Source organism: Balaenoptera borealis (assembly GCF_965194805.1).
Source record: "Balaenoptera borealis genome assembly, chromosome: 7".
Taxonomy (NCBI): Eukaryota; Metazoa; Chordata; class Mammalia; order Artiodactyla; family Balaenopteridae; genus Balaenoptera; species Balaenoptera borealis.
Genome location: NC_138864.1, coordinates 86,935,060 through 86,956,643, shown reverse-complemented (window position 1 = coordinate 86,956,643; position 21,584 = coordinate 86,935,060). Strand labels below are relative to the sequence as shown.

Below are 21,584 nucleotides of genomic sequence, written 5' to 3'. Positions count from 1 at the left end.
ACCCAGACAGGACGGGGTTAAAGGAGCAGCTGATTAGGGGGCTCTGGCTCACTCAGGCCGGCGGGGAGGGTGGGGTATGGAATGCAGGGCGAGCCTGAGGCAGCAGAGGCCAGCATGACGTTGCAACAGCCTGAGGCGCGCCGTGCGTTCTCCCCGGGAAGTTGTCCCTGGATCACGGGACCCTGGCAGTGGCGGGCTGCACAGGCTCCTGGGAGGGGCGGTGTGGAGAGTGACCTGTGCTTGCACACAGGCTTCTTGGTGGCGGCAGCAGCAGCCTTAGCGTTTCATGCCCGTCTCTGGGGTCTGCGCTGATAGCCACAGCTCACGCCTGTCTCTGGAGCTTGTTTAGGCGGTGCTCTGAATCCCCTCTCCTCGCACACCGTGAAACAATGGTCTCTTCACTCTTTGGCAGCTCCAGACTTTTTCCTGGACTCCCTCCCGGCTAGCTGTGGTGCACTAACCCCCTTCAGGCTGTGTTCACGCAGCCAACTCCAGTTCTTTCCCTGGTATCTGACCTCTGAAGCCCGAGCCTCAGCTCCCAGCCCCCTCCTTCCCTGGTGGGTGAGCAGACAAGCCTTTCAGGCTGGTGAGTGCTGGTCAGCACCGATCCTCTGTGCGGGAATCTCTCCACTTTGCCCTCTGCACCCCTTGCTGTGCTCTCCTCCATGGCTCCGAAGCTTCCCCCCGCCACCCCCTGTCTCCGCCAGTGAAGGGGCTTCCTAGTGTTTGGAAACTTCTCCTCCTTCACAGCTCCCTCCCAGAGGTGCAGGTCCCATCCCTTTTCTTTTGTCTCTGTTTTTTCTTTTTCCCTACCCAGGTACCTGGGGGAGTTTCTTGCCTTTTGGGAAGTCTGAGGTCTTCTGCCAGCGTTCAGTACGTGTTCTGTAGGAGTTGTTCCACATGTAGATGTACTTTTGATGTATCTGTGGGGAGGAAGGTGATTTCCATGTCTTACTCCTCTGCCACATTGAAGGTCCTCCCTAAAATCCAGGTTTTAAAAAATATTAAAAATAAATTCTGGAGCAAGATAATTAGTAAATATTTTTAAAGTTTAAAAAAATTCCAAAACCTCAACACAAAAGGTTTCCATAGCAGCAAAAGGTTTAATGAGGAGAAAAACAATCCCTTTTTGTAAGTAACAACGTTTTATACCCGCACATCATTTTTCTCTTCTCATACAAACCACACTTTTATTATTTATGAACAAATTTCATAACATGTTTTTTCCTTCCTTATTTTTTTTCTATTTTCTCATTTATTTATTTTCTTTCTTTATGTAAACTGATGAATAGATTAACATCTCAGGAAAATAGAACTAAAGTGCTTGGGCTTTCATTCTGAACCATTAACTATTCCATCAGATTTGATATATGATGACTTTTTTTGTGGGAAGGCATTGCCATAAATGCACTGGGTTTTTAATGAGCCAGCTACAGGACAGGGGTGTGTGCATGTATATATGTGTGTGATAGGTACAAAAAAATCATTGACTCTTCCCTTCTCTTTCAAATTTCCCTACTACTACCCATAAAATTCTTTTGGGATGTATTAAGTAATGACAAAAATCACAATAATTACTCTTTATTGAACTTGTCTGTCAGGATATCATTACCTCTTTTATCATTACAACAATCCCATGAAGGAGAGAAGAAACAAGTTTAAAATGATGTGCTCAAGGTTACATATCTGATGTTAATAAACTGATAAACTAAAATAACTCATGTTGACCCCATAGCCATGGTGTCTGTACTCTGAGTTGAGAAGCGCTAGCAAGGTAGCTGCCAGTGACATAAATGCAGAGGCTCCTGGAAATATCTCCTGCTCTTCAAAACACTTCTGATCACTTGCTGATGCTTGATATTTTAAAAAATAGACTAATTTTTTGGAGCCGTTTTAGAGTCACATTAAAACTGAGTGGAAAATGCAGAGTTCCCATACACCTCTTATCCTCACATGCTCAGCCTCTCCCACTATCAACATTCCCCCACCAGAGTGGTACATCTGTTACAATTGATGAACACACACTGACACATTATAGTTACCGAAAGTCCATAGTTTAATTCAGATCCACTCTTGGTGTTGTATATTCTATGGGCTTGGACAAAGGTATAATGGCACACGTATCCACCATTATAGTATCATACTGCCCTAAAAGTCCTCCGTGTCTGTCTATTCATCCCTCTCTTCCCCCTAACCCCTGACAACCACTGTTGTATTTTCTTTTTACTGCTGAATAATATTCCCTTGTCCGGATGTACCATAGCTTAATCATCCATTAACCTATAACCTACTGAAGGACATCTTGGTTGCTTCCAAGTTTTTGTAATTATGAAAAAAGCTGCTATAAACCCAAATGTGAAGAATTTTGTGTGGACATAAGTTTTCAAATCAGGAAATATCTCCTGCTCTTCAAAATACTTTTGTTACTCACTTTGCTGATGCCTAGAATTTTTCTCAGGTGTTCCAAGAGCTTCAGTTTTGCAGTAACCAATGAGACTTAACAGTGCAAAGGTCTCTGGCAGAGATGATGTTCTGGACTCACAATAGTGTATACAAAACTACATCTGAAACTTTCTGCAAAATAAGCACTGGGGACAGCTCTGCATCTAAAACAAGGTTACAAAAGAAGTTTCCAGAAATTGCAAAAATGTGAAAAATGTAAGAAATGTGCATCAACTTGAATTACAAAGTTTTGCTCCTATTTGTTATTTGATTTGTTGCTGTGACCAATTATGTTTTTATCCCTCTCTTGGTCTCTAGGAGTCTTCCTTAGCAACTAGGCAATGAGTAAACTTAGCTTCTGGCTTCCAAGCTCTCCCTGACCAAGTGATGCATTGGAGTTCTGTCCTGTGTTGATACAAAGAGAGAGAATGCTCACATCCACATTCCCCCATCTCAGGAAACACGAGTTCCTCTTTATATTTAAAGGAAGAAATGTCAAGATGACTTTAAACACTTTTATTTTAAAAAGATTAGTGTGATTTATGTATTTAAAAAGACAATACAGGAACATTGATGCACATCACTGGTGCCCACCAGATATTACTTGCACACCGTATTTCCCTGTTGGGTGTCCAGTTTTTTTTTTTTTTAAACAGGAAAATTTCTTTGTAATGATGAATTTGTTAATACACAGTTCTAGAATAGGGCCTCTCACTGGGCCACAAGGAGGCAGTAAGGGAGCAGGTCTGAGAAGGACCAACACATTCCAGAGCCCACATTGCACTGACACTCATGTTGGGAGTGACCATCACGTAACTCCTCGAAGTTTGGCCCACGCACCAGTTCAGTCAAGATCAATGTCACTTTCAGTTCTTCAGCTCTGGCCACTGGAGATAAAATCTACCATGAGGACAGGATATCAGGCTTGAACTTCTCTAAGCAAACAGTTTTTGTCACATCACATATGTGTTTCTTTCTAGCATCTTTTTATATATATTTGCTATTCTGTAATTAGCATTTAATGTTTCTATTTCAATAAGAAATCAAGTTCTCTTAGCCTATTTTCCATATTATGATTGGAAATAGTATCCATTGATGTCTGCTAGGCAAGCTGCAAACTGTAGGATGTATCTATAGTGTATCTTTTCCCTTCTCCTGCTAGTAGTTTTAATTAGGATAATCTGAGAACTTACATTCAGATTACCATTATGAAAAATCATATTAATTAATTTATTATTTTTCAAAAATTGTTTTTACAATTTTACCAGGTTGCAAAACCATATTAAAACTGTTAAAAATAAAAAGAACATTGCTACTACTGGATCTTAGTTCAGATTATGGCAGTAGAAACAAGGAATGCATGTTAACTTCATTTATTTGGTCAGTGTGTGTGTTTTAAAACAATCTGCTAGGTCTTAGGTTAAAAAAAAAAAACATTTGTTTTTAAAGAGAAAAATAAAATAAGCCATGCTTCCTATGGGAAGAAAACATATTTACAATAATTATTTGGACAGTAAGTCTAGTTTTAAGTAGTTTCATTATTTTATATCTATGTGTTTATACCACATCTTCATTTTTCCTGAGTTATTATTATTTTTTAAGTAGCACAATTATTTCCTGAGGAACATTTTCTGGAAGGGTATGAGTCCTTGCGCATCTGAGAGTATCTTAATGATTTTACTCATTAAGTAAATAGTGGCGAGTACAGAATTTTTCCTTTCAAAAGCTATGCAAACTTTCCCTTGAGAATCTCACTGAAATGTTCTACTTTCATTTAGTATTCAATGCTGTAAACAAGAAATTTGGTTTTATCCTGAGTTTTTTTTTCTTCTATAAGAGACTTCTTTTCTGTTGTAAAGCAAGATTTCTTTTCTTTTTATTATTAATGTCATCTGATATTTGACAATCTATTTCCTGGTGAAGATTCAAATTTTTCTTCAACTTAGGACACTTTTATTCAATTATTTCTTTGATTTTGCTTCTCTTTTTGCTCAGTTTCATCCTCCAGTGCTACGCATATCATGTGTGTTGGATCTCCTGGATCATTTTTCCTAGTCTCTTGCCATTTTCCTTATTATTATATTCTTACTTTTATTTTTTCCTCTGAGTTTGAGACAATGTTTTGTGCTCAGCTTTTATCAGCTTCTCAGTTTCCTTCATTATTCAGCTGGCTAGTGACTGCCTCCACAGTGTTTTTTAAAATGTACGAATTGAGCTTATTATCTGAAACAATGCTTTCCTGATATTGAATATTTCTTTTCTAACATCTTTTTCCTACAATGTCATCTGGAATCTCATTCATTTTTATCCCAGTTCCTTACCTCTATTCCCCTTCTGTTGAACAGCTAAATCTTTTCATTTGGTGGTTTTTATTTGTTTATTCTTACATACAAGAGCAGAAGAAGATATGGCATAGACATGCTAAAGAATTTTCTCTGTGTTAAGTGCAAACTAAAAGTAGCTGATTCAGACCCCTTTTCCCACACCTCTCCTCTATCCTCAGAAAAGCATCCACGTATAACTTTGGAGAGAGAATCATAGTCTCAATCCTGGTACACTCCTTGAATCATGGTCAATTTCTTTCTCTTATAGCCCACTCTTGCTCCCACCCATATCCCTTCTAGCTTAGAATTCTGCTAAGTATTTACATCCACTTATTTCCCAGGTGTATTTTCCCCTTGTACATGGTAATATGTAAGAGCTTGCCAATACCTTAACCCCATTTGCCTACTCTCCAGAATTTCCAAAATTTTGAAATTCTGAATTCTGAATAGTACCCTTGCCAGGATCCAGGGATCTCTATTATATTTTCTCAGTCACTTGGATGCACATGAGTTAGAGAGAAGTGCACAATAAAGGTGATCAAATTATCATCCTAAATGGAAATCCCCAGGGATTCTTGTCCTAGAGTGGCCCTATAATAAATTAGATGTCTCACAGTTAAGCTTTCTATAACCAAATAGCATCATGCATGGGCCATCTTTCTGGGATTCTCTGCACTATACTGAATAATTTGTCTGAGGTGGGGCCTGAGGTTCTGATGTTGACATTGCTGCTCATGGACCACACTTTGAGTAGAAAGGATGTAGTCATTAACAGAACAAACTGAACTTAGAAGAACAGAACAATGTAAGCCTAACGGTCTGATTTTCTCAGATTTCCTGGGCTAGGAGCAGAAAAATACCTCCTCTAGTCTCCTCCCAGGTGAAATAGGTGTCAACTAGCTGACTTCTGCCTCATTCAGAGAAGAACTATGGTTAACAAGGAAGAAGGCCTGGGTTGGTATACATGACCCTACCACTTCTCAGCTGTATGATCTTGAGAAAACCAGTACAGCTCCAGGCTTCCTCTTTGATTAAAGGTGGACACTATCTCCTAGGTGTACACCTGTGGTTTTCAACCCTCTCTGCACATCAAGATACCTTGGAGAGCTTTGAAAATATTCCAGGGCCCACCATCAGAAAATCTGACTTAATTTGTCTAGAGCAGTGGTTCTCAAACTTGGCTTGACATGGAGAGTTTATAAAAATCCTAATGCCCTGGCAAAACTCAAACTAAATATGTCAGAATCTCTAAATGTTAGAATCAGGCATTACAGCATCTTAAAATTTTTACAGGTGATTCCAATTCACAGGTAAGTTTGAGAATCACTGATCCAGGGTGAAGCCTGGATATTCAAACTTGTTGTTGGTGATTCTAATGTGCGAACAAGGATTGAGTACCACCGATCCAGACACTCACATAGTATTATAAGGATCTGAAGAAATTATGTAGCAATCAAAGTTAACATCCCAGTAATAAGACAAACTGAGATCCCCTGCTTCCTGTTGTGATGGACTGAGGAGGACATGATATCACTTCTTTGATATTCCTGCCCAAAAGGCATAACCTGAATGTAATCATGAGGAAACACACTAAAATGAAACTGAGAAATATTTTTTAAAATGCACAATGTACTGTACTCTCTGAAAATGTCAATCTTATTCATGAAAGATAAAGATGAATAGTCCCATGTTAAAAGAGACTAAAGAGATATGGCCACTAAAAGTAACAGATAATTCTTGGGAAAAAGGTGTTATAGAGGATATGATTAGGAAAATTGGCAAAATTTGAATACGGACTGTGGATTAGATAATAATATTGTGTCTATGCTAAATTTCTTGATATTGAAAACTGTACTGTAGTCATATAAGAGAATGTTCTGTTGCTAGGAAATATACACTGTACAGGTTAGGAGTAAAGGGGCATGATTTTTGCCACTTACTTTCTAATGGTTCAGGGGAAAATTACATGTATATATATGAGATTACATAAGAGATAGGGAATATTGCAGCATATGTGGCAAATTGTTAACAAGTGGTGAACTGGGGTGAAGGATATATGAGAATTCTTTACATATTCTTGCTTCTTGAAACTAAATCTGGATGAAGTGTGTATGAGAGTACATTGCATTATTATTATTATTTTTTTTTTTTTAAGAAAGCTGCGTTCTATAGCTACTTTATTTATTTATTTATTTATTTTTGGCTGTGTTGGGTCTTCGGTTCGTGCGAGGGCTTTCTCCAGTTGCGGCAAGCGGGGGCCACTCTTCATCGCGGTGCGCGGGCCTTTCACTATCGCGGCCCCTCCCGCTGCGGGGCACAGGCTCCAGACGCGCAGGCTCAGTAGTTGTGGCTCACGGGCCCAGCCACTCCGTGGCATGTGGGATCTTCCCAGACCAGGGCTCGAACCCGTGTCCCCTGCATTAGCAGGCAGATTCTCAACCACTGCGCCACCAGGGAAGCCCCTACATTGCATTATTTTTGTAGTTTTTTGTAAGTTTGGAATTATTTCAAAAATAAAAGTTGAAAGAATACAAAGTAAAGCAAAAATTAAAACAAAAAGAAAACAACTTGTATTTAGACTTGGCCTAGGTGAATGGTTATTCACTGTGCAAGTGTCAGGTCCAGCCTAGGGAGGAGAGTGATCCATGACTATGCACAGATGCTGCTGAAGCCCCTTTTGGGCTTATCCGTCTGGTTTGCCACTGTTGGGTCTACGTGGAGGACTCTGGACATCCTCGCCCGTACCCCCTAGGCCTGGGAGTATAGCTGCCTAGGACAAAGTGACAAGGACATGGAAGGAGACTAAGTGATGCCCTCTCACCCAGCACAGACAGCGGAAGCAGGGCAGGAGGCAGAGTGCCACTTCCCGTGGGAGGAAGGACGGCTCTTGCACCTTCCAATTCTGCCACTTTCAGAAGAACACCACTCACAAAGCCTCCCTCATTCTTCCTGGGTTCAGGCATGACGGGTGCCTGGATGGATGCCACGTGCAGAACGGTGTGAGTGTCATAGTTGAGATACGTGACATTAAAGCAAAGCGAAGAGCAAACAGAAGAACTGAAGGGCTTTGCATGATTTCTTCCACCTTTGCAGCCCCACGAAATGCACCAGTAAACAGTGTTATTAATAAAGCAACTCACACCTGAGCTAATTCCTACAGTCCTTTTATCATTCTACCTTTGGAAGCATTTGTTGTTGCTTCTCAGTTTGGAGATGTCTTGCCTCCTCTTCTTCTCCTTTGTCTTGGTGATTTGGTCACAACGTGAACAGTCACAGCACTAGGCTTGCCAACACTTCTGCAGTTGACTGGTAATTGGGCCCTCTGTTCCGGTCAGTCCATCCACACGTGGAGATGGGTTCTGGACACCGAAGATCCTAACACCATCCATGTTCTGGACTTGAAACTTCATCCTGCTTTGAATCTTATTCCCCAACTTTTTCCCAGCATTCTCATTTTTGACTCCTTGTTTTATCTTTTTCTTTCAGCTCTATATTTACTTCTAGGAAACTGACAGCCATTAGAATTTCCCTAGCCATTTTCGGAAAGGGAAATAAGTATAGAGTGATTAGGTAATTTATTAAGGTCACACAACTGGTAAATGAAAGAATCAGAACTGGACCCACCCCTGGCTGACTCCATGTCCTTGACCTTTGTACTACATTATTCCTCTCAAAGCAGAAACTCCCTCTTCCCCTTGTATTCAGAGGGATAATATTAACGAAATGTATCTAATGTGTCTCTTCTAAGTCATGAATTAGGGAACTAGAGCTGGGCTTGTGTTTGATAGAGCTACTAAGCCTGAATGAAAAGGTGCCAGGGGTAAGGGAAAGTATGGGTATGTTTTCTTCTCTTTACTGCAGCTGACTATTCCTTTAGAGTGTACAGAAATACAAGGAAGTGATGTGATTCCAACGAACATATTCTATCAACACTATCAACACATTAAGAGATAATTTGTAAAGAAAAAAAACCCCAAACATAGTATTAATTAATTTAAGCAAGGTCTACTTTTCCAGAAGATTCTACTCCTCTCATGTCTGGACACTGGGTTTAGTTGAAAGTAACTCACCTGCAAAGAAATATAGAGACAGCTGAATGTAGCCTGCTGCTTTCAACCTAACCCTTGCCTCGGCTGCCAGAAAGCTCTTTTCTAGCTTATTTTATTTCAGTGTCTGACTTTTGTTTCCAGTTGTGAATGCTGAATGAACCGCTTTCAAAATCTGTGCTACCCGAGCTCATCCTTCCTTTCAAATGGTTGAACCTGCTCTTCTACACGTGGTCACCCTGGTGCCTTCCTGCTGTAAATACACATGGTCACAGTGAGTCTGAAACTCTCACCCTCCTACTCCTCCTTGGGATGCTTTTCTGATCCTTTTTTCAGCTGAGGATGTCCATTGTCTCAAGAAGTAGTCACTCCCTATGATCCTGTCTCTTGGAGATAAAGATAAAAGTCCAAGGACAGTACTGACTTGCTTGAGGTCAGACAGCTATAGGTGACTGTGCTGGAACTTAAGCTCAGGTCTCGACTCCCTGATCAAGCCTCTCTGTACTACATTATGCCTTTGAACCAGATGGTTTCAGAGGAGAGGTAGCCTGATGAGGTCCTGTCTCTGGAGTCCAGCAGATGCAGATTAAAGCCCCAGCTCCACCACTTGCTGGTGGTGGGACAGTGAGGAAGTGGACTAAACATTTTCTTTCCTCAGCTCTAAAATGAGAATTATCATCCCTAACATACAAGGTTGTAAAGATGAAAGGAGATAATATGTTAAGGTACCATAAATGTAAAATTGTGCAGTAAGTGTAAATATCCGCCTCCACCCTTTTTCAAAAATGCCTTGGAGTGGTCAACCTGCCCTTCCCTTCAGTTGATTGAAATTCTGCAAAGACAAGTAGGGAGCCAGGGTCTTACCCATGCAGGTAGCCCATGAGCCTGAATACCTGATTCATTTCCCAGAACTTAAAAAAAATCACAACTGTGCAAACAGAGAAAGACAATTTTAAAAGCCATGAAGAAGTTTTAGAAGTTATTGTTCACCTCACTTATTCAAGGTGAGTAATAGAATCCCACATCCTTTCATTGCATAGAAAAGGAAATAGTCCATGTGAGGTTGAAAGTCTTACTCAACGCTCCGTGCTAATTAGCATCAGACTGGGACTAGAACTCAAATTTCTTGATCTCCAGGCTACAACCTTTTAGGCACCACATATGCTGGGGTGTATGATTAGAGAAAAGTATTTGTATTTTAAGGGAATTATTTTACTTACGAGATAGCCAAATGTGAGGTTTTTGACAACCATAATGAGCTTTTGTCTAATGGAATTTTATTATTAAACTCTCAGAGTAGGATTGTACATCTTTGCAAAAACTTCCATCATCCCTTTATTCATTCATTTCCTGTGAGTCTTCGTGAATTTATTGCTTTACTTATTCAATATAGCACTTTTTTTTCTACAGACTTTGCAAGCAACAAGCATATTTCACAGCTGATAGAAGCTAAGACTCCTACCAACTCTGCCAGCTTAGTTGCTATGGTGATAAATGGTTTAAGAAAGTCTCATTTATTTGAAAATATATTTAGAAATAATTGAGCCCCTTGAGAGCAAAATGTCCAAAATTCTCTCTATCGTAGTACTTGATACTTTTCCTTCAGGGGACCAACAGCTTTTGAAGGAAAATTCTCTTAATTGTGGTGGGTCAGTTGCTTGTATATGAGTTTCCATGTCTCCTTGATTACATCTTGGGCTAGTAGGACTTGTCCTAGGCTCAGCAAATACCCTCCTTGATTACACACCACCAGGGATTAAAAGAAGTGTTGCATGGGGGATGCATTTTTCCCTGTAGTGATTATGGATTAGAGTTTGATGTTAATTAGACAAAATGTGATTAGAACAGAAATGAATGCTGGAAGCCTGACAAAGCAGACACTGGGGAGCAATGCAGGATACGAACTTGTTACTTGGGCAAACGAGCAGGAGCCCAAGCAGTTTGCGTGAACATAACCCTCTCAACACCCTCCCATTCCACACATTATCCTCACTCTTTCAAGTTTCTTGAACTAGTACCTGCTGTAAGGTCCCATTAACTCTTATGTAAAAAGGAGTATTAGGCCCACTTGACATGATGGATAATAATTTATTGGGAACATTCTATGTTCCAGGACTCCACTTACTGCATTATCACTTCTAATCTTACTATAAACCTATGTGTGGAAAATACCATTTTTATGCTTATTTTACAGATGAAGAACCTAAGATTCACACCTGTTTTGGGCTGGGATCCAAGTGTATGCCCTCTGGGTGCCAAGGCCTTGCACTGCCATAACATGGCCTTGCGGGGTTTGAGCCAATTCTTCCCAAGCAGACCCTTGAACTCACTGCCTTAGGAACTAGCATTCCCATCCCTGTAATGAACAGAGGTCGTAGAAACCTTGGAGCCTTGGGGCTCTTAGTGCTATTCCACACAGGACAATTTGCCACTTAGTTTAGCATGTGGCTCTCCCATCTGACCTGGCAATTATACAAATCCTACTGTCTTTAGCTCCCTTTTTTCATATGTTGGGAATAGTAAAGGGTGACTCTCCTCATCAGGCATCAGCAGTGGCAGCATGGTGTGGTGGGTGAAATCATGTGCTCTGGAGTCAGACTGCAAAGGATCAAATCCCAGTTCTACCACTGACTGGTTGTGTAAGACTTTTCTATACTTCCATCTCCCCATTGATAAAATGGGGATGATAATACTGCCTACTTGTGAGGGTGCTCCTGAGGATTAAAAAATATGCCTAAAGCTACTAGAATGTAAATCCACAAAGCCAGGCCCTTTGATATATTCTCTACCGTATCTCCAGATCCAACACACTATTGTCACTCAATAAATATATATTGAATAAATACACTTCTTAGTTGATCAGGGAAATATATTTTAAGATGGAGGCTCCGTCAGCTGGAGTCCTTGAGTTAAGCCACACTGCCTACCTGTTTGGCCATATAACATGAAGAAGAAGTGCAAATTTTGTTCTTATAAAGCCAGTGAGAATTGAAGGTTGTTTGTCACTGCAGTACAGGCTAGCCTATTTGGACAAATAGCATCTGGGGTTGCTGCCCACTTCAGCCCTGGGCCATTTCAATGGGCTTCACTACCTTACTCAGTACAGGAGTAAGCTGCACATCCTTTCTTTTTCCCCTCACAGAGACTGATCCTAAATCTTTGCCACAGAGTTCTTCCTCCTCTCATGTCTAGCCTGACTCTTCCCCAAAGAATCCTTTGGGGATTTAATAACTGGTAGCATGGAAGCCTTATGTTTCCAGGGCAAGTTTTCATTGATCCACCCTTGATGGTCTCTGCATTTACATATGGTTAAGAATAACAACTTCATTTTTCTTTTTCTGAACATAATTTAGGTCATGGAAAGACAAAAACTGAAAGGTTCACCGGGAATTATAATCCCAATGTTCTTTGAACATTTCCAGTTTGTCTTGAAATATGGCCAAACCTGTTATTATTTGGCTTGAAAGAAGTGATAACTCTACATGATAACCGAAAGAAATTGAGGTACCTAATTGCCAGTACTAAAAGTTGCCCATGTTTTCAAGAAGATGCCAATTATTTTTCCTGGCCAGAACTCTGTAGAAGAATTTTTCAGACATGGATCAGTTTATGGTAACATCTGGTCTTCTATTTAGTTGAACACGGAGCTTTCTGTAAACATTTCCCTATGGCTTTTTTGTTGCTTGCTTCCTCTGGATCACATCTCCTAAACGTTTCCCATGCAAACCATGTTCCTTCGGTCTCTAACGAAGTACAGACATACCTCAGAGATATTGCAAGTTCAGTTCCAGACCACTGCAGTAAAGCGAATAACACAGTCAAGTGAGTCACACAAATTTTTAAATTTGTCAGTGCATATAAAAGTTATTTTTACACTACACTGTAGTCTGTTAAGAGTCTGTGCAATAGTTTTATGTGTAAAAAAACAATGTACATATCTTAATTTTTTAATATTTATTGCTAAAAAATGCTACCCGCTCTCTGGGCCTTCAGTGAGCAGTTATTTTTTTGCTGGTGGAGGGTCTTGCCTTGATGCTGATGGCTTCTGACTGATCAGAGTGGTGGCCGCTGAAGGCTGGGGTGGGCGTGGCAATTTCTTAAAATAAGACAACACGGAAGTCTGCCACATCGATTGACTGACTCTTCCTTTCACCAACCATTTCTCTGTAGCACGCAATGTTGTGTGAGAATATTTTACCCACAAATGGACTTCTTTCAAAATTGAAGGTAATCCTCTCAAACCCTGCCACTGCTTTAGTAAATAGGTTTATGTAATATTCTAGGTCCTTTGTTATCATTTTAACAATTTTCACAGCATCTTCACTAGGAGTTCATTCCATCTCAAGAAACCGCTTTCTTTGCTCATCCATAAGAAGTAACTCCTCATCTGTTAGTTTTATCATGAGATTGCAGCAATTCAGTTACATCTTCAGGCTCCACTTCTAATTCTAGTCGTCTTGCTATTTACTTCCTGTACTGAAGTTTTAAACCCCTCAAAGTCATCTATGAGGGTTGGAATCCACTTCTTCCAGACTCCTGGTAATTTTGAGATTTTGACCTCTTCCCATGAATCACGAATGTTCTTAATAACATCTAAAGTGGTGAATTTTTTCCAAAAGGTTTTCAATTGACTTTGTTGAGATCCATCAGAGAAATCACTAGCAATGGCAGCTATAGCCTTACGAAATGTATTTTTTGAATGATAAGACTTGGAAGTTGAAATTACTCCTTGATAAAATTACTCACTCCATGTGGTTCTAATGGGCAAGGTGGTTCTGGTCCATGGACAGTGAATTGTTGGAAATAGCGCCAGACTTGAAAGTAAACTGGTTTCAAATTCTGGTTTTATCACATAGGAGCTAAGTATCTTTGGGAAAGTTATTCACATATTCTGAATAGCTTCTCATGACATAACACTGTTCATTTCATTAAGTTGTGAGAATAAAAATTTTTAAATAAAGCATATGTGATGGCCAATAGCATGATCAGGCACATTGTAGTTGAACAATAATATAAATCTGAATCTTTACTCATTCATTCAACAATTTTATTGAATGCTACTAATTACTAATAATATTATCATCAGTAGTAGTAATAGTACTAGGAGTAGTAGTAGCAATTACTCTGTACTAAATGTTGTTCTAAATGCTATAGGTATATTATCTTTCTTAATCCTCATTCTACTCCAGTAAGTTTACATATGATTATTCTAATTTTCTAGATGTAGAAACTAAGGCATGGAGATGTTAGAAATCTTGCTGAATTTCCACGGATAGTAAGTACTGAAGCTAAGATTTAGCTCTAAAAGTGTGAGACCCTACTGACTCAGCACTGAGTGTACTGTGCAGCGATGTGTACCAGCCTAGAAGATGAGAAAGAATAAACAAATAAGTAATAGCAAAGAATAAAAAGCTAAGAAGGAAGTGGACAGGAAATTAGAATAGAGAATAACGAGGTGGGAATGTTACTGATTTAGAGATATAGGTGGACTCATCTCCAGAGTAGTGATATTTACACTGGGACCTGAAGAATGAGAGGAGGGGCCACCTGGCAAAGTGTTGGAAGGAGCATATCAGGCTAAGGGTATAACAGTGTACACTGAGGCCCTCAGGCTGGACAAAACTTGGTATGTCTGGGGATCAGTGTGGCTTCACCTTAGTGCCCAAGGGGTAGAATGGCACAAACTGACATTGGAAAGGTGGGCAGAGGCCAGGATATGTAGAGGCCTTGCAGGCCGAAAAAGGGAACACTAATTTTATTTGAAACGCAATGAGGAGTTGAATGGTTTTTAAGCCATTTATATTTTTAAAAGATTACCTTCAGTGCTGTTTGAAGAATGAATTGGGTTAAAATAGGGCAAAAGAAGAAGCAGAGAAGACAATTACGATATTACAGCTGCGGTCAGAGGAAAGGTGATGGTGATTTACTCTAAGCGAAATAAAATTAAAAGTCTAATTTTTAAAAATAAATTTATTTATTTAATTTTATTTTTGGCTGTGTTGTGTCTGCATTGCTGCGCACGGGCTTTCTCTAGTTGCGGCGAGCAGGGGCTACTCTTCGTTGCAGGGCGCAGGCTTCTAATTGCAGTGGCTTCTTTTGTTGCGGAGCATGGGCTCTAGGCACGCGGACTTCAGTAGTTGTGGCTCACGGGCTCTAAAGCACAGGCTCAGTAGTTGTGACACATGGGCTTAGTTGCTCCGCGGCATGTGGGATCTTCCCGGAGCAGGGATCAAACCCGTGTCCCCTGCATTGGCAGGTGGATTCTTAACCACTGCATTACCAGGGAAGTCCTTAAAAGTCTAATTTTGAACATATTAAATATATGATGATTATATTAAATGAAAGAAGGGATATCAAGCGGACAAGTGGATATCTAAGAATAAAGCTCCAAAAGAGAAGAAATATAGAAGTCAAGAACTTCTTTACTTCTGGTATTTAAGCCAGAACTCCTTAATATACCTCCAGTCTTCAAAGGAGCGGGGGAAATAAATGCAATCTCCTAGAGTTTGGGTTAAGAGGGAGACTGAAAAAGATGAAAAGGTATGCTAGAACTGATACCTGAAGAAACTTGAGTTTCTCTAACATTTGAAGCTTAGTCAAAGTTAAAGGATGCAGTAAAAAAAAAGACAGTAGAATCAGTCATAGAGATCTGAGGAAAATAGGCAATATGCCCCGGAAATCAGGAGAGAAAGTGTTGAAGCCATAAGGAGTCGTCATTGGTGTGGAATCTTGCTGGGAGGTGAAGGATGATGGGGACAGGGAAATGTGCTTTTAATTTGGAGAGTCCCGTTGACCTTTAAAATAGCAATTTTAATATAGTCACGAGCAAAACTCAGAATAGAGCTGTTGTAAGAATGAATGGAAAGAGGTAGAAAGATGAGGTTCTAAGAATTTTGATTATAATGGGGATCAGAGAAATGGGGCAATAGCTGAAGGGTATTGTGGAACCGCAAGATTGTTTCTGTTTTCTTTTCTTTCTTTCTTCCTTCCTTCCTTCCTTCCTTCCTTCCTTCCTTCCTTCTTTCTTTCTTTCTTTCTTTCTTTCTTTCGTTCTTTCTTTCCTTCTTTCTTCTGGTTCTGTTTGTTTGTTTTTGTTTCTAAGATGGTAAATACTGAAGCTTATTTGGATTCTCTAGAGCATGGTCCAGTAGGGAGATTGGTGGTATAAGGAAAAAGAGGGGGGAAGTAAAGGAACAAGGGATGTACTCAGATAACAGGGCAGGCGCTCCAGACCTCAAGTGTAAGAGGAGAAAGAGCTCTTCCTCACTAGAAACTATGAAGGCGAAAATATGGAGAGATAGGATGGATCTCTAGACCTGCTCATTTTATAGTGAAGAAATTCTCTTTTAAAGAGTTCGAGTGTTTTCAGTAAAAGAAGAGGTAAGTTTTGCAAACTGAAAATACAATAGGGAAAGGAAAGCTGGGAGGCTTGAAGATAAAGAGATGTAAAATCAAACGTCACTGATGAGTGAGCAAGAGGCAGATCAGCAAGTACTGAGTAGGACACTTAGGGCAGAATGTCCATCTGGAGCTAGTAATCATCAATATGGAGAGATGCCAGCCCTCCCAGGTATGTGATTTTTCTCCAGTAATACTGGCCTCTTGGGTACATACCCAACAGTGGCAGTTTTTAATGTTCATCCAGATTTTTAGATTTGTGAGGACAAGTATGATGGGGGAGAGTGAGCAGGGAGCTCTGAGTAGTGTAATCTAAACTAGGTATGGAGGAAAATGAAGACAGAAAAAAAATGTATGGCTGAAGAATGATGTTAAGAAAGGATAAGAGGAATTGCCTTCATACTTTGTAAATCGGTCCTCTTTATAAGTTAAAACATTTCGGCACATAGCCTTCATACATGCATGGATGTTTGCCTAACACTTACATGTACTCACTGCGTTCCAGTACAGAGCTAGGTGCTTTACAAATATTAACTTGCTCAAGCTTTGTAACTTCATAATAACTTCATGAAGTAGAAGCTACTACTATACAATTTTACTAATGAGAAAACTAGGCGTAGAGTAGTTAGGTGACTTTCTCAAGTCCCCACCTTAAGTAAATGGCGCAGAATTTGAATTCATGGAGTTTTGCGGCCGAGTTCATGCTCTTATTTATGTGTGTAAAACTATTCTAATGAGTTATTCTACTAGGCCATCATGTATATACACGATAAGGTGTATACAAAATGATGGGTTAAACATAACTTGAGGTTCTAATATTTTCTTCCCACAGTCTAATAAATTTTTTATGCAGCTTCTGAGCTACATGCACTTTGGAGCCTAATGTTAAAGTGGTGGTGAACACTGTAAACTGTGCAATTTAAACAACTGAGCCACAAAACTACAAGGTTGTGGTTAAAGGGTTAGATTAGGCATTTGTGATTTCAGGGGTGGCTTAGTTTATATTGATGACAGGTCCAGGAGGTGCCCTTGAAATTGTGAGGCTAAAATGAAGTGATGGAAAGTTCTTTGTGATAAGGAGGTAAAGGAATTAAGAAGATAAGGGATTAACTGGGTCATCCGCACAGACCCTGATGTCTCTGAGAATGAAAGCAGGAGTTGAGATGGAAGATGAGACTGTACTCCATCTTTCAACATCTTTGTAGAAGGAGGAAGGATGATTAGGAAATCAGCTTATGACAGTGATGAGGACGAGAGGCAGTGGAAGACTTGTCCACAATGGATGCATACCCAACTGTGGAAATACAAATGATGGTTTATCCTGCAGGGAATTTTAGGATGTTAGATGGTGGAGGGTTGCAATGCTGACTATAAAGGAAAGGTGACCTTAGTGAGCAGAAACTTGGGAATACTCAAGGTTGTAATAAAATGATGCATGGGCAGGAGGAGACCCCACACCTGTGGGCAGCATCAGGGAAGGATTCACAGAGAAGCCAATACTTGACTTGATTTTGACTTTTGGAAGAAAGAATATGTCAGCCAGATGGACCATGGGGAAAGAAAGCATTAAAAATGGAAGACACAGGGGCTTCCCTGCTGGCTCAGTGGTCAAGAGTCCGCCTGCCAATGCAGGAGACACGGGTTTGAGCCCTGGTCCGGGAAGATCCCACATGCCGCAGAGCAACTAAGCCCGTGAGCCACAACTACTGAAGCCTGCATGCCTAGAGCCTGTGCTCCGCAACAAGAGAAGCCACTGCAACGAGAAGCCCACGAACTGCAATGAAGAGTAGCCCCTGCTCGCTGCAACTAGAGAAAGCCCGCGCACAGCAACGAGGACTCAATGCAGCCAAAAATAAATAAATAAACAAACAAATAAATAAAATATTTTTTAAAAAATGGAAGACACAGCATATCACAGAATATGATGCTGATTCAGTATTGCTTGAGTGTAAATTATTAGGGAGTGGGGGAGTGGGGTGGGGAGTGATGAGACTGAGGAAGTAAGGAGAGGCCAGATCAAGAAGAGAATTGCCTGCCATTTTAAGAAAGCTGAGATTTGTCCTGGATTTGATGGGGACCCACAGAAATATTCCGAGCTTCTGTGGATCACAGTCAGATCTGAACCTGGAGGCAGTGTTGAGGTCTGATTGAATGGAGTTAGATTGGAAGAAAGGAGATCAGTTATGAAGCTCTGAAATAGTCTTAGAGAGACATGATGAAGCCCCAAAGTAGGGAAAGAGAAGTGTAGATTAAAAGAATAAAGTGAGAAATTATAGGAGTATTCAGGAGGAAAAAAGTGACAGGACACTGTTTGAGGAGTTATGGGGTCAGAAAGAGGGAGGAACTCATGAGGACTCGCAGGTTCCAGAATGCCTGGGTGATCTGCGCACTGTTCACAAACACAGGAAAGGCAGGAGGAGAAGCAAGGTGAGAGAGAGGTGGCTTCTGCTTGGCTGGTGTTGAGTTTGAAGTGTCTGGAGGTTACCTAAGAGGGTTGGGAGTCCAGAGGATAAGAAACTCTCTTTTCCTTTGGCTCTCCCAAAAGAGCAAGGAAGTTTCTAGTGCTTCTAGGAACCTCTAGCTAATATCTTATATTTTGTTGACCTGAATTGATCCTTCAAGGATAAACCCGCTGATCCTTCAAGGATAAACCATGTTGCCTGGATATCGGATACACTGATTATTTTTTTAAAAGACAATCTGGTCATCCCTGGAGCTGAGGGAGGATAAGTTTTCCCCAGACCATATGGCTGACCCTGGGGAAATCTCCATCAAATATCCACTACACGGAAACTCCACCACTGTCAGGCACAGGGCAAATTATAAATAAATTTTTGTCCCAGCTTCCAGGGATCACACAGATCATGGTAGCACAGAGAAGGGACGTTTACCTATATATCCAGTGGTATTGAGAAAGGTTTGATAGAGGACTTGACTTTTGAGTTGGGTTCTTCAGGACTACACAGAAGTTTTCCCAACAGTGAAAGCGGATGGACAAAGATAAGGGTATTTTGATAGAGAAATAGTGCTCAGAAGCCAGAGGCCCAGACAGCAAGTCCTGATTGGGTTTGTCTGGAGAATTTCCCTTGCTTGTGATTCAGAGACCATGCTCTTTAGGCATCACAGTATCTTGTTTCTATGTAGAGAATTATATGTCGATAGCATTGCCTTAATCCACTGCACATAATTTTAATTATAAGTTTTAATTTTCATTCCACCTAATTTTGACAGTGGAAAAAGGGAAGGGGTGTGTATATTGCACAGTATTATTGGATATAACTACTGTTGTCATAGGTTTTGCCCAACATGACTCATTTTTGGACACAAAGGAGTTTGTATGACAGCTGTTTGGTACTAGCTTTGGGAACTTGAGAAACTTATCTAACTTCTGTGCACCTCAATTTTCTCATGTAGAAAATGAGAGATAATAATACCATGGCTGTAGCCTCATTGTTAGATATAAACACTATAGCACATGTAAAGTAGCCTGTAGACTGTATCTCTCTACCCAAATCAGAAAAATTATTATTATCATCATTTTAATTATTATTATTGAGAATCATGGGGAAATAAACCAAGAGGAGCAGTTTAAGACCTTTTTTGGGAAGAAAAGTTGTAGCGACCAGATTGCAAGTAGATGGAACAGCAGGCGCCAGCCATCCAAGCTGGCTGAGTGCACTGCCTCTTATAGTCTTTTGGTTATAAAGGAGATAATCCATCAACTGATTTCATCAGGGTCAAAAGTACCATAGCCATGAAAGACAGAAGTCAGAATATTGCCTTCGTCAGTAGCATGAACTACATTGGTTTGTGGAAATAACAACAAGCGAGTTCCTACTATGTGCAGGGCCCTCACTCTAGACATCTTCATATGCTATCTCATTTAAGCCTCCAATCAATCGTGTAAGGATTAATACATCTAAGTGTGCTATTGTTTCAAAATAAAAAAGGAAAAAGATAAATAACGTTGATAGATTTAATAATCAGCCCTGGAATTTGCCTTTATTGTTGCCAGTGATAGATATTGTTGTAAAGATTTTTTGGAACATAAACTTAATACAGTTAATTGTTAAGTGAAAGAGATCACAGGACAAAAACAAATTCCTAGGTTTTAAAAATGAGTCCTGTGGCTTAGGAAAATTTTTTACAGTGGAAGCATCATACTCAAACTAAAACTCAAAATGGGCCATATCTCAAATTACTTATATGGAAATGAAGATAATGTGTTCTGGAAAACCATGTTAGATGACTCAAAAACTAGTTCTAATGTGGATATAGCCCTGGTGTTAAAGATGCATGTGAAAAATTTGAACAAAATCATTCCATGAAGTGCAAGAGTAAAAAAATATATATTTCTAAATTAATCCATGATTTTCTATGGTAACTTAGCTATATATGCATATGTATGCATAAATGAGTTGACAGACCGAAAATGATGAGGCAATTAACTATTTAATCTATAATCCAAAAGTTTAAGCATATAAAAAAGCTAAAAACTGAAAACCTCTTTGAGGGACTCTTTCTATCAGAAAAACTTGGAAGCACCTTATAATTGATACCTTATGTTTGTGAATACATGGTAATTTTAGAATATTGTTTAGAGTATTGTAAGATGAATCTTGCGTTCATTGATTTGAATAAGCACATGGTAATGTAATAATTGTAACTACATCCACAGAACACAAAATAATATAATACTAAGGTATCTTAGTGAAAATATAGGCTCTGTAGTCAGATAGACCTGCATTTTAATCTCAGCTCAGTCTCTGACGAGCTCTTTTATACTGAGAAAATTACCACTCTAATTCTCAGTTTCCTCATCTACAAATTGGACTTAATGATATTACCTGCTTATTATTAATGGTAATACTATTAAATGAGAAAGAACCTGCAAAGCACTAAGTGGAATCCTGGCACATCATAAGCTCTAAGTAAATATTAGTTATTCCTATTATTGTTTTAAAGTTGTGGGGTAACATTCTTTTTATGCCCCTTTCTACAGGCTATGGTTTATACCATAGTAGAGTAGTCTTTTTTAAAAAAATTTATTTATTTTTATTTATTTTATTTTTGGCTGCTTTGGGTCTTCATTGCTGCACACGGGCTTTCTCTAGCTGCGGGGAGCCAGGGCTACTCTTCGTTGCGGTGCACAGGCTTCTCATTGCGGTGGCTTCTCTTGTTGCAGAGCACGGGCTCTAGGTGCGTGGGCTTCAGTAGTTGTGGCACGCGGGATCAGTAGTTGTGGCTCGCGGGCTCTAGAGCACAGGCTCAGTAGTTGTGGCGCACGGGCTTAGTTGCCCCGCGGCATGTGGGATTTTCCCAGACCAGGGCTCGAACCTGTGTCCCTGCATTGGCAGGCGGATGCTTAACCACT

General features: G+C 40.0%; 1 long non-coding RNA gene across 1 annotated transcript; it reads left to right on the top strand.

Moving 5' to 3' along the window:
- The first annotated feature begins 582 nt into the window (after positions 1 to 582).
- LOC309632226 lies at positions 583 to 20,927 on the top strand. Its single transcript, XR_014246797.1, has 2 exons — positions 583 to 6,875; positions 7,221 to 20,927. It is a non-coding gene; the product is annotated as an uncharacterized lncRNA (long non-coding RNA).
- The last annotated feature ends 657 nt before the right edge of the window (positions 20,928 to 21,584 follow it).